Source organism: Arachis hypogaea, chromosome 6, assembly GCF_003086295.3.
Source record: "Arachis hypogaea cultivar Tifrunner chromosome 6, arahy.Tifrunner.gnm2.J5K5, whole genome shotgun sequence".
In the NCBI taxonomy this organism is placed as follows: domain Eukaryota; kingdom Viridiplantae; phylum Streptophyta; class Magnoliopsida; order Fabales; family Fabaceae; genus Arachis; species Arachis hypogaea.
Window position 1 is genome coordinate 92,192,867 of NC_092041.1, and position 11,864 is coordinate 92,204,730.

An 11,864-nucleotide genomic window follows, 5' to 3' on the forward strand; every position below is an offset into this window, starting at 1 on the left:
TAGAATTTTAATTCAGGTGTTGAATAGGGAATAGGACAGTGATTATAACCTATAAGTAATACCATCTCTGCCACACTGCATAAACTGTATTCATTTTAGCCTTTTTAGCGTTCGCAAATCTAAACACTACACGTATACAAGATTGTAAATTTATGTCCTGAAAATCATAAAGTAAAAACCTAACAAATCCTTCTACTTTATGTCTGTCACTTAGATCTTTTTTATTAGTTGAATGATAATGGTAATTAATTATAGTAGGAGTACATAAGGAGTACCTAAGGTTAGCCACAAAACTTTTTTTTTCAGTTTTTTGTTTTTATTCATTTAACAAAAAAAATCCTTCTAGTTATGCATGCTATAAAAATGTTATTCCTTCATATTTTTTTATGTGAATTACTTTATCTTTATAAAAGGTTGAGTTAGAATTTTGCATAGATTAGTACATATTTCTACATAATTGGTGTCTACTAAGAACTGAACATACATACATATATAACTTGTTAAATAATTGTATATAGTTAAACAAATTAATTCACAAAATTTTGATTAGCTAATTGAGTGAAATGATTATGAGAATGATGGATACATAGTAAATAATCATGATTTTAGTATTGAAATAACCTGATAAATGTGGTTATCACAATAATCACAGTAGGAATAGAGAATGGGATATGTAGGAGGATCATAATTATTGATGACAAAGTATTATAGCAGCCCATTATTGGTGACCAAATTAGTGTGTTTTAGTTTGGTGAATTTGGGACCATTAACATGCATCTTTTTATTTGTTTATTTATTTCTTGTGTTAAAATATCGAAAGGAGAACTAACTTGCAGTTTCTGAAGTTGACCACGTTGGCTTCTCTTCTCCCGTTGACCTCTGATTCTCTAACCTTCGCATGGTGAAAATTATGATGATGATGATAATAATTTCATATTCAATTTCTTGATATTCTACGTTTATTCAATTTTATTTGCAAGCAAAGTTGTTAGTCCAAGTGAATATCAAATTTGAAATTTTCTTGAGATTAATAGTAAACTCTCAAAAAGTTGGGCTTGTAAATGGTAGTGTTGGGGCACTATTGTGATATTGTAAGGCGAGAGTAAGAAATGTTTCAATCATGTATATTATATTAAGCAAAGATGTTATTGTAGCTATATTATTAATAAACATGTTGGGATGTTATATTTAAGTTAAGTGGGATATTTAAGTATATTTCCCGGTTGCTCATGAACAGGTATTCAAAAAATAAGAAGTAGGAATGGCTGGTACCAGGAGCAAAAAGGAGATAAATAAGAGTAACACTCTCGAAAGAGGACGGCCAAAAAAACCTGGTGGACCAAAAAAGGTACGTTGAATGGTTAGCGGTGAATTAACTAAAAACTGGGGTTGTTGTGTTTTAATAGTAAATGTTAAAACTGAATTCTCCTTCATTTTCACTGATAAAACACTATTTTATGATTTATCTTGTGCTCAATTGAATGATTTTATCAATTCTTCACCCACTTATTCATATGAATTTGCATGGTTTTACAATTCCTTCCTTATGATATGACATATGAGAAAACATGTTTCCTATGCTTTAAAAAATATTAAATTTAATTATTCTTTATTACCATTTGATGTCGTGATTTGTGTGATGAGTACTTTCAGGTTTTACAAGACAGGAATGACTTAAAAGATGGGAAGGAAACATACAAAAATGGAAGGAAAGCACAAAATGGAGTTTTTGAAGAAATTGGCAATGACGCGAATGCGTGGACGATGCGAACGCATGCTTTGCGAAAAGTGGCATCTACGCGAACGCGTGCATGAACACGAACGCGTGGCTTATGCGAAACACATATGACACGGACGCGTGACTGACGCGACCGCGTGGAAGAGCAAAATTTCAGATGACGCGACCGCGTGACCCACGCGGATGCGTGACATACGCGACCTGCAGAATTTGTAGAAGTCGGCCCCAGCAACTTCTGGACCCTTTTTTTGGTCCAGATCCAAGCCCAGAGAACACATATTAAAGGCTAACAAGTGGGGGAATCCATTCATTCATGGGGAGAGCATACAACATACATTCATACATAGTTTTAGGATTTAGATGTAGTTTTTATAGAGATAGGTTCTCTCCTCTCTCTTAGGAATTAGGATTAGGATTTAGGATTTCTATTATGTTCAAACTACTTCTCTTTATTACAGGTTCAATGTTCCTTTTATTTTCCCAATTTGACTTATGAACTTTTCCATGTTGGATGTGATTTCTTTTATTAATATTTGAGGTATTTCAGACATATGATTTTGATTTAGTTTTCTATATTCTTGGTTCTAGTTGATTAATTGGTGACTCTTGAGTTATCAAACTCATCGTGATTGATAATTGTTATCTTTGCTGATTGATTTAGATTCTTATAACTCTAGTCTTTCCTTAGGAGTTGACTAGGACTTTAGGTGTTAAATTGATTTATCAACTTGATTTACCTTCATAGTTAGAGGTTGACTTAGTGGGAGCAAAAATATAATTCTCATCACCATTGATAAGGATAACTAGGATAGGACTTCCAGTTTTCATAATTATTTGCCAAGAGTTTTTCTAATTATCAATTTATTTTCCTTGCCATTTAAATTACTTGTTCAAATCTTTTGAAAACCCCAAAATACATCTTTGCACAACCAATAATAAGAACACCTCCCTACAATTCCTTGAGAAGATGACCCAATGTCTAAATACTTCGGTTATCAATTTATTTAGGGGTTTATTACTTGTGACAACCAAACATTTGTATGAAAGGATTTTCTATTGGTTTAGAAGCTGTACTTACAACGCGATTATATATTTGTGAATTTTTTTACCGACAGAAAATCTGATCGTCATTCACTGTGTGCTGATTATAATTGTTTGTGTAAAAAACACTGGTATCTAAGTGCTTGCCATGTTGCGTGGCTTCAGTTATGAAGGATTTAAGTTCAGAAGCGGGCAGAGAGAAAATGATGGAGGTGGAGAACACAGGCTTTGGCTGGCTGTAATATGTGCCTGAATGGGCTGTTAACCAAGATATGATGGTGGCATTAGCATCATCATATAGTCGAAATGAGAATTTATTGATAGTCGGAACAAGAAAAATTCCCATGACAGTTCAATCCATTGCGCGGTGTTTTGGACCACCGAACCATGGAGAGCAATCTCCCAAATAAAATAGGGAGAAAAGAAAAAAAAGAAATTTTTTTACAATAATCTTGTTGAGTATATTTTTTTTGTTAAATTAGCCAATAAAGATTTGGATTGCATTGACTTATTTTGTGTTTGGCAGGGAAAAGTTTCAAAAAAACTAGAAACACCAATAGATGATCGACTTTTTAACACCTTCACAGAAAACACGCAAGCAGATTTGAAAAGAGATGTTATCACATGCTCGATGCAGTTTGATGACAATAGAATAAACTTATGGAGACAATTCATCATGTTGATAGCGAAGTGCTTGTTCTTTCCCTCGCCAAAGGCCACCGTGCTAGGCATATATATACGGGCTGCCATTGAAGTATCGAACCCAAGGAAGATATATTGGGCGAGGTACATTTATAATTTTTTAATTGAGGGAGTTCTGAGGTTTCAGGATGTAGGAAAGAAAAGAAGACAGTGGATGGTTGTATATTCGCATTGCTGGTGACCCGTATATCCCTAACCTTTGATTTCTTGTTTGTTAATCTATAGTATACCTTGTTTATACTAATTACTATAACTTTCAAATTATATATCTCCATGATAACAAGAATAGAGATTTAGAAAGATATAATGGTAGAGAACCATGGATCAGAGACTGGTCGCTTGCTGATCTGAAGACGATGGATGAAGAGGAAAGCACATCTCATTCGGTGAGGCATATGATAGATATATAATCTTTTAATAGTGATAAGTGTGAAAGATATGTTAATTAGACACTTCTTTCAAGCTCTAACGAAAATAAAACTTATACTTTGTCCACTGTAGGGTCTTTTAAATTTAATTGGGAATATGACTGGGCTACCAAAAAAGCACAATCGTATATCAAAGAGAGGATGCATTAGGCTAAAAACAAAGTTTAATAGAAAGAATAGTAAAGAAGCTCCCACGGTAAATGTGACTGAGACTGACATACGGGCTGGACATGCATCAATTGCTAATTTTGATGAACATCCTTCGAAAAAAAGGCAAGTCAATGATTTTTCAGTTATAGTATAAAATTTTATTGCTCTAACCTGCCTCTTTTTAATAGTATGCTAGTATAAATATTTTTTAGTTTTGACATATGTGTTAAATTAATTAATTAGTACATTTGTATATAAAGTTTTACCATCTATAGATTAATTAATTGTTTATCTAATTTTAGAAGTGTGATATTGATGCTGTAACTTGTAGATCCATCTTTAAAAAACTGTTGCAGCTACTTATGTTGAGCATGGCAATTGACCTTAAACATTTAGATGCATCTTTTTATGTTTTAGCATTCACTTAATAAAATAATAACTTTGAAAACTGTGAGTATCGACGTATTAATATGTATAACACCATTTCTACTCTCCCTTATATGGATAGTTAAAAACTTTGTTACTAAGCTGCTTTGGTTTTAATGTGGAATATGTATGACTGTTTGATAAGCGTTATTCCAATTAAATAAAGATCTTACTAATGCTAATACTAGTTACCTTAAATAGGAGTTTGAATAGCTAATATTCGTCTTTTTAGTTCGGATTTTATGTATGCCTGACACCTGATGTTATCCGTGTGGCCTTATGGATGTTAACTGATTGGAATTGCAGATGTTATTGTCTATTCTTTACTTTACTCTGCACGAAGCAGCCTTGGGTAAACTTTTGAATTAAACTCATTTATACATTTGAACGTACTAGATTTACTTGATAGGATTATATTTATGTTAGGTGCCTTTTTTTATCACTTATAGTTGTTCAACCTCTAATTTATTTAAACAGAAATTACAGTCAAGAGTCATAAAACGGATGCATTGGGGGGGAGGGATACAGTGTGTATAAAGAAGACATGTACGAAAACGCCCACAGGAGATGAGATAATGGCCGACACGCCTATTGAAAATGCAACAGATGATAATGTTGATGAAGGGCCTTTAGAGAAAAGCGAAGTTAATGATTTTTTAGTTATAGTATAAAATTTTAATGCTTTAACCTGCCTTTTTTTAATAGTATACTAGTATAATTTTTTTTTTAATTTGGGCATCTGCATTAACATAATTAATTATAACATTTGTATACAAAGTTTTACCATCTATAGAGTAATTTTAATATACGTTACCTACATATAATACTGAGCTTAGTTGATAAGGATAGCAACTATAATCAAATTTTTGTCTAATTTTAGAAGTGTGATATTAATGCTGTAACTTGTAGATTTACCTTGAATAAGAGTTTGAATAGCTAATATTTGTTCTTTTAATTCGGATGTTATGTATGCCTGACACCTGATGTTATCTGTGTGACCTTATAGTTGCTAACTGGTTAAAATTGCGGATGTTACTATCCATTCTTTATTTTACTCTGCACGAAGGAGGTTTGGGTAAACTTTCGACTTAAAATCATTTATACATTTAAGCGTACTAGATTTACTTGATCGGAATAGATTTGTGTAAAGTGTCTTTTATTATTATCACCTATAGTTGCTCAACCTCCAATTTATTTAAACAAAAACTACAGTCAAGAGTCCCAAAACGGATGTATTGGGGAGAATACTGTGTGTATAAATAAGACATGTACTGAAACGCTCACAAGGGATGAGACAATGCCTGACACAAATATTGGAAACGGAATAGATGATAATGTTGATGAAGGGCCTTCAGAGAAAAGGCAAGTTAGTTGAATTTAACCATAATAGTAGGTGCATGACTTTTATTTCTTACTCTTTCCTGCTTTTCAGGTGGAATGTTTAATCAACAAGAGATGTTATCTATCTAATCTTATGAATGTTACACGACTTTCTTTACTTTAGTTCGCGCTAACACCCTTTTTGGAAATGCATGCTTTCTACTAAACTAAAGTATTAAAAAATTGCACGAGAACTTGCAATAGGCGCTCACTTACGAGCACTTAACTGTTAATGAATGTGCAGGGATTCTACAGAACTGCAATGGTAGTGTATGTTATACTAGAGGACCCAATTCAAGTTTACTTTCCAATCCCATCATTCTTGTTTGGCATCACTTAGATGCACATACCAGACTCATCACCCAAATCTCCAGTAACAAACAAAAGAAATGTGACCGGAACTCGAAGCACTAGAAAATATAAGAAAATCAGAAGATGTGGTGAACATACCAATGCCATATGGGGGTGCTGCAAGGCCTACATGTGATGAGGTAAACAGGATATACAAGTGAGCGATAGATCGTAGGGCTTCAAAGAATGCCACGCTCGCATGGATTTGGAATGGTGATGATGTTCAGCTGCAGTGAGCAGACCTGCAATCACTAGGCTAGCGTAGAAGGGTAAACGATACGGTAAGACTGAACAAAAAACCATAATCAATTGGTGAGTATGTATTCTACATTAAAGTGCTATAAAATACAATACGTTTATTCTATTCAGGTGGTTGATTACTGTTGTGCTATGGTCAATGCTTCAAGCAACACAAGGTTTTGCACAGATTTTTACTGTATTCCACCGAGACTAATGGTTAGTGCAATCTGTCCTTATCTACTTAATATTAATTAATACCCATAATTGCCTCGGTGAAGGATACTTTTGAAGATATACGAAATTTATACTTATGAGTTATCACTCTTAATTATTTCCTTAGGTGTTTAACTAACCGAAAATAGGTTTGTATGCCCTAATATTGACTGATGATAATATTGAACGATGTGTAGGCATGAACACTGGTTTTGTCCCTATTCTTAGTGGCTTCATAGGCCGCAGGTAGCACTGGTTCTGTAAGACCCAGAGTTTTTGAAAAATCTTATTTTGAACTAATTTCAAATTATATATTTAATTATAGTTTTAATTTCAGAAATTATTTTATTAAAAATAATCAAAGACAATTTTGATTAATTGAATTTGAAATAAACTAAGATTATTATCCAATTTTACAATTTTTGAATTATTTTCTATATTTAAATTATAAAGTTGATAGTTATGAAATAATAAGAATTTTTATATGATTTGGATTAAATAACTAATATTTTAAATATTAATACTGCTGTTTTGGAAAATGAAGAAATTAAGTATATTATTTCTAATTTTTAGATTTGAACATTTTATTGAAAATCATTTGTGAAATTGGTGAACAAATAGTATTTTTATACATTATTATTACTGGATTAAAATTCTTTCTAATTACTATATTACCCCTACTTTTATTTGAAATTACAAAACTAACCCTAACCCTAATTTTACTCAAAAACCCAAACCCTGAAACCCTACCCGGTTACCCATTTTTCCCCCTAAGACCCAGCCGTAGCACACACAATATTTCCCTCACCTAGTAGCAATAGCACACATAGCTTTCCCTCCTTCTTGAACGAGAGAAAAACGAAGCTGAAAGGGGAAGGGGAGACTGAGTTGCGGCAGGGAGGAGAAGAGAAGAGGGAGGGGCGCTGGCACCGGTGGGCCTCGCCACTATCGTCGTCACCAAACCAATACGCAGAGAGAGAGTTCGCGTCGAAGAGAGATAGGGAGCTCATACCTCATTGCCGTCACCCATGGAGCCACGAGTTGTGCCCAATTGCTGCCGCGTCGCGTCGAGGAGGAATGCCGAGACTAAGCGACGCTGGGGGAGAAAAAGACACGAGCTGAAGGAGCTGCGTCCAGTTGCCACTGTCACGCCACTGACCGCCACCGTTCCGCCGTCGCTGTCAATGAGGTTCTGCCAGGAGAAAGGGGATGCACAAGGAGGATCCCGACGTGCGTGGAGAAGAAGACCGGAGAGGGAGAAGAAGAGAGGAGGGAGTCGTGCCGGACTGCCGCGTGCCAGGAGCGCCTCCATCAAAACCACCGCTATCACTGCCAGCTTCCACCTCCATCGTGGTTGGTTATGGATGAGAGTGGAGGAAGTTGCCTCTGCCATCGGAGAACGCTCTGCCAGTAAGGGTTTTAATTGTGATTTTTGTCTTTTTTGGATTTTGAGAAGGTTTTGATGCTGCGTGGTTATTATAGTTGATCCACCGGAGCTTCTGGCCGCTATCGGAGTTGTTTCCAATAATCTGCCGCCGGAGAACACCTCTGCTGCCACAGAGTTCCACCATCGATAAGAGTTTTAAGTTTGGTTTCTGCTCTTTTGGAATTCCGAAAAGGTTGTTAACACCACGTGGTTGTTACAGTCACCGTCACCGTGGTTGTTGCTCGCGACTACTAATTAGGGTTATTGTTGGAGCTATTGCCAGGTCGATTCAGAATCGCAGCTGCTTTATTTTGTTATTTCGGTAAGTAAGTATGTTTCAAAAAGTCTCGCGTTGGTATTTTGTTGTGTTTGGTTAATGAATATGAGTTTTGGTAATGTGGGGTCGGGTCCTGATTATTATATGTTGCGATTAAAGTCATAGTGGTTGTTGAGAACACAAGTGGAGCTGAGGTTTTGGTTGCAGTCGTTTCGGGTCGAGACGAAAGGAGTCAGTTAACGAGGTTGGGTTGTGGTTTCAACGTGTCGAAGTAGAGGCTTTTTATACAAATTAATTTATTTTAAATTGGAAATTGTTTTAAATAGATATGCTGTGAGAAACGTATTTTTGGTGATTATGTGAGTCTTATGAATTGTTTGATTTTGTCCTAAATGAATATGGTTGCCTGTTTGATTGGGATAATGTCTGCTTTGATAAATTAGAGATTTCTGGATTTAGTTGAATTGAAATAATTTTTGATAATTTGAAAGTTTGAGTTTTTGTTTTATTAAAAATTGATTTGGTCTTGAACCTATTGGAAAGAGTTAAGGATTGGTTTGGTTGGGACCCGGACAGGGTGGCAAAGTCCAAATTTTAGGGGAGATGCTGCCGAAATTTCTATAAAATCCGAGACTTTATGTGAAACGGTATTTTAAGAAGGAACGGATTATGGCTTGAACTATATTACCGCTAAAATAATTAGATTGAACCCTTTTATTAAGAAAATTGTTATATTTTGAATGTAAACTATTTTAGAAAAGAATCATGTTTTAAAGTCGATTTAAAGATGAAAAGAATCAAGTTTTTGAATTTGATTGAATAAGCAAATTTGAAGGAGTTTTAATGGAGTTCGATTAACTAATTTCACTTTACGACATTTTAGGAAGAGTTTGAAGTATTTTCTGAAACTTTGACTTAGTAAAATTGAAACACTTTCCGAGCCTTTGGAAACAGATTTAAGAATGAAACTGAAATTGATTTTTGGTTTAAAAATGATTTGGTTTTGGCTTAAGTTTAGTTGGTTTTGAAATTGGTTTGGAATTGGAAACACGATTTGGTTTTGGTTTAAATTCTATTCTATTTATTCAAATCAAGAAGTTAAAGTTTCGGTGGTTTTCAACGAATTTAAGAAATGAGTTAGGGTTACTCTCTCCTGAAGTCTTGAGACTCTGTTGAGGAATTTTACGACCAAATCTTGATTTAGAAATGAATGATTTTGAGTCTTTCAAAGAGATTTTGAACTTGGCATGGTTTTGTGATTGTTTGGAAGTGTTGGACAGATGTGGAAAGTGGCTCCGTTTTGAAAAGTGATTCTTGGTAAGATGTGAATTGAATACATGTTATTTAAAAGAAAATGGGCCAACAATGAATTTGAAATAAGTTATTGAGCCTGATTGATTATGGATGTCCTTAAGATTGATCAGTTATGGTTTGGTAGGCAAAAGGGCCGGGTTCATCCCGCTTATGCTGAGATGAGATTGTTGATAAGTTGCTGGCACCTGGCAAGGACGGTGGTTTAATCCCGTTTGTCGAGGGTGTAGCGCCCACGTAAGGACGGTGGTTTGATCCCGCTTACGGTGGAGGCAAGGACGGTGGTTTAATCTCGCTTGCGTGTTCATGGGCAAGACGGTGGTTTAATTCCGCTTGTCTTTGGGACCTACGGGTAAGGACGGTCGTTGGATCCTGCTTATCCGAGTTAGGTTTGGCAACCTAACCGACGCGTGAGCTCATGGCCAGTAGAACAGGCATGCATCGTATGCATTTATGTGACAATGTTTGGGTGTGCATATTGTAATTGGTTTGCCTATGTGAATACTTATGTTAACTGCTAACTGCTATAATTGTTGTAATTGCTATTGATTGTGATTGATTGGTTGGTTTGTGATGAATTGGTTGATGATTGAGTTGTTTGGGCCAGGGGCCGTGTTGGATTGGATGGGCTTGAGGCCGTGGTTGGTATGTTGAGTTCTAGTTTTGTATAAAGTATCTGACTGGTTCAGCATAGACTTAATGAACCTATGTTTGGAACGGGATGATCATTTATACCACGTAGGTAACTGCTTTCATGGTTGTGGTCTAGAAAAGTATGGAAAATCAAACTCTTACAGCCTATATTTAATTGAACCTATGCTTGGGACATGTTGGTCATTCATACTGTCTAGGAAAAACTTTTCAGATTTTACAAGAAAGGAAAAAGGTTTTTTTCTAAAATATTTGAAAAATTTACCAAGTCTTCGAAAAGGATTTTTCTGGATTTCGAATGTGAACCCATGGTTTTTGGAAAGACTCATAAGACGAGCAATGATCGCTGTACTCTAAGGATAATTTTATTTTATGTATCTTGATATAGCAATATCTGTAATCCTATAGTGAGAACAAGTGAGGACGACGTTCTCACTCCCCTACAGGTTATTCCTTTTCAGGATATGGACGACGAAGCTTCAGAAGAGTTATGTTTATTTTCTGTTTATTCGGTATTTTTGTATTATCTTAGCTATTATGTTTCCCTTGCCTTATCTTTTTGTGATATGTATGTTTGTAAGCTAGTGTTATATATATATATATATATATATATATATGTATGTTTATGTTTTCAACGAAAAAGCGTTTTTGAAAGGTTATGCGGTTTTAAATTTTAAACAGGCTCTAATGATCGAATTTTTGATGGTATAGAATTTCACAAATGAAATCTCGTTGAAGATATAATTTCTAAACCAACAATAATCATTTCATACAAAAATTTGGTTGTCACAAGTAACAAACCCCTAATAAAACTAGTAACCGAAGTATTCAAACCTCGGGTCGTCTCTCAAGGAATTGCAGAGAGGTGTACTTATAATTGGTTATGGAAAAGTATATTTTTGGGGTTTTTAAATGTTGAACAAGGAATGTAAAATGACAATAAAATAAACTAAAACTAAGAAAAGCTCTTAACAAGGATTGATAATTAGAAGTCATATCCTAATTATCATTATCAATTGTGACGGTAATTGCCTTTCCCTTTAACTTAGTTAACCTCTAACTATGAAGGAAAGTCAAGTGGATAAATCAATTTGATTCTTCAAGTCCTAGTCAACTCCTAAGGAAAGACTAGCTTTAGTGGAATTCAAACCAACTAGCAAGTTTCAATCCCCAACCAAAAAGAGACCTTGATAGTTCAAGAGTCTCTAATTACTCAATCTAAGCTAAGAACATAAAAAGCTAATTTAAAATCCTCCCAAGCATTCTATGAAACACTTGGAAGGTACAAAATAAAATAGTAAAAAATTAACAAGGAATATTAAATCTAAACAACCAAGTGCAAACATCAACGACTAACAATTAAAGAGAGTACTAATAAACAATAGAAAACATAAATTGCATTAATCTAGAAATTGAATCTAATATCAAAAGTTCATAAACTAAATTGGGAAAATTAAGAGATCAACAAGAGAAGATAAACTAAAGTAATAAAACAAATAAAAGTATAAGAAACTTAAATCAAAGGAAGAT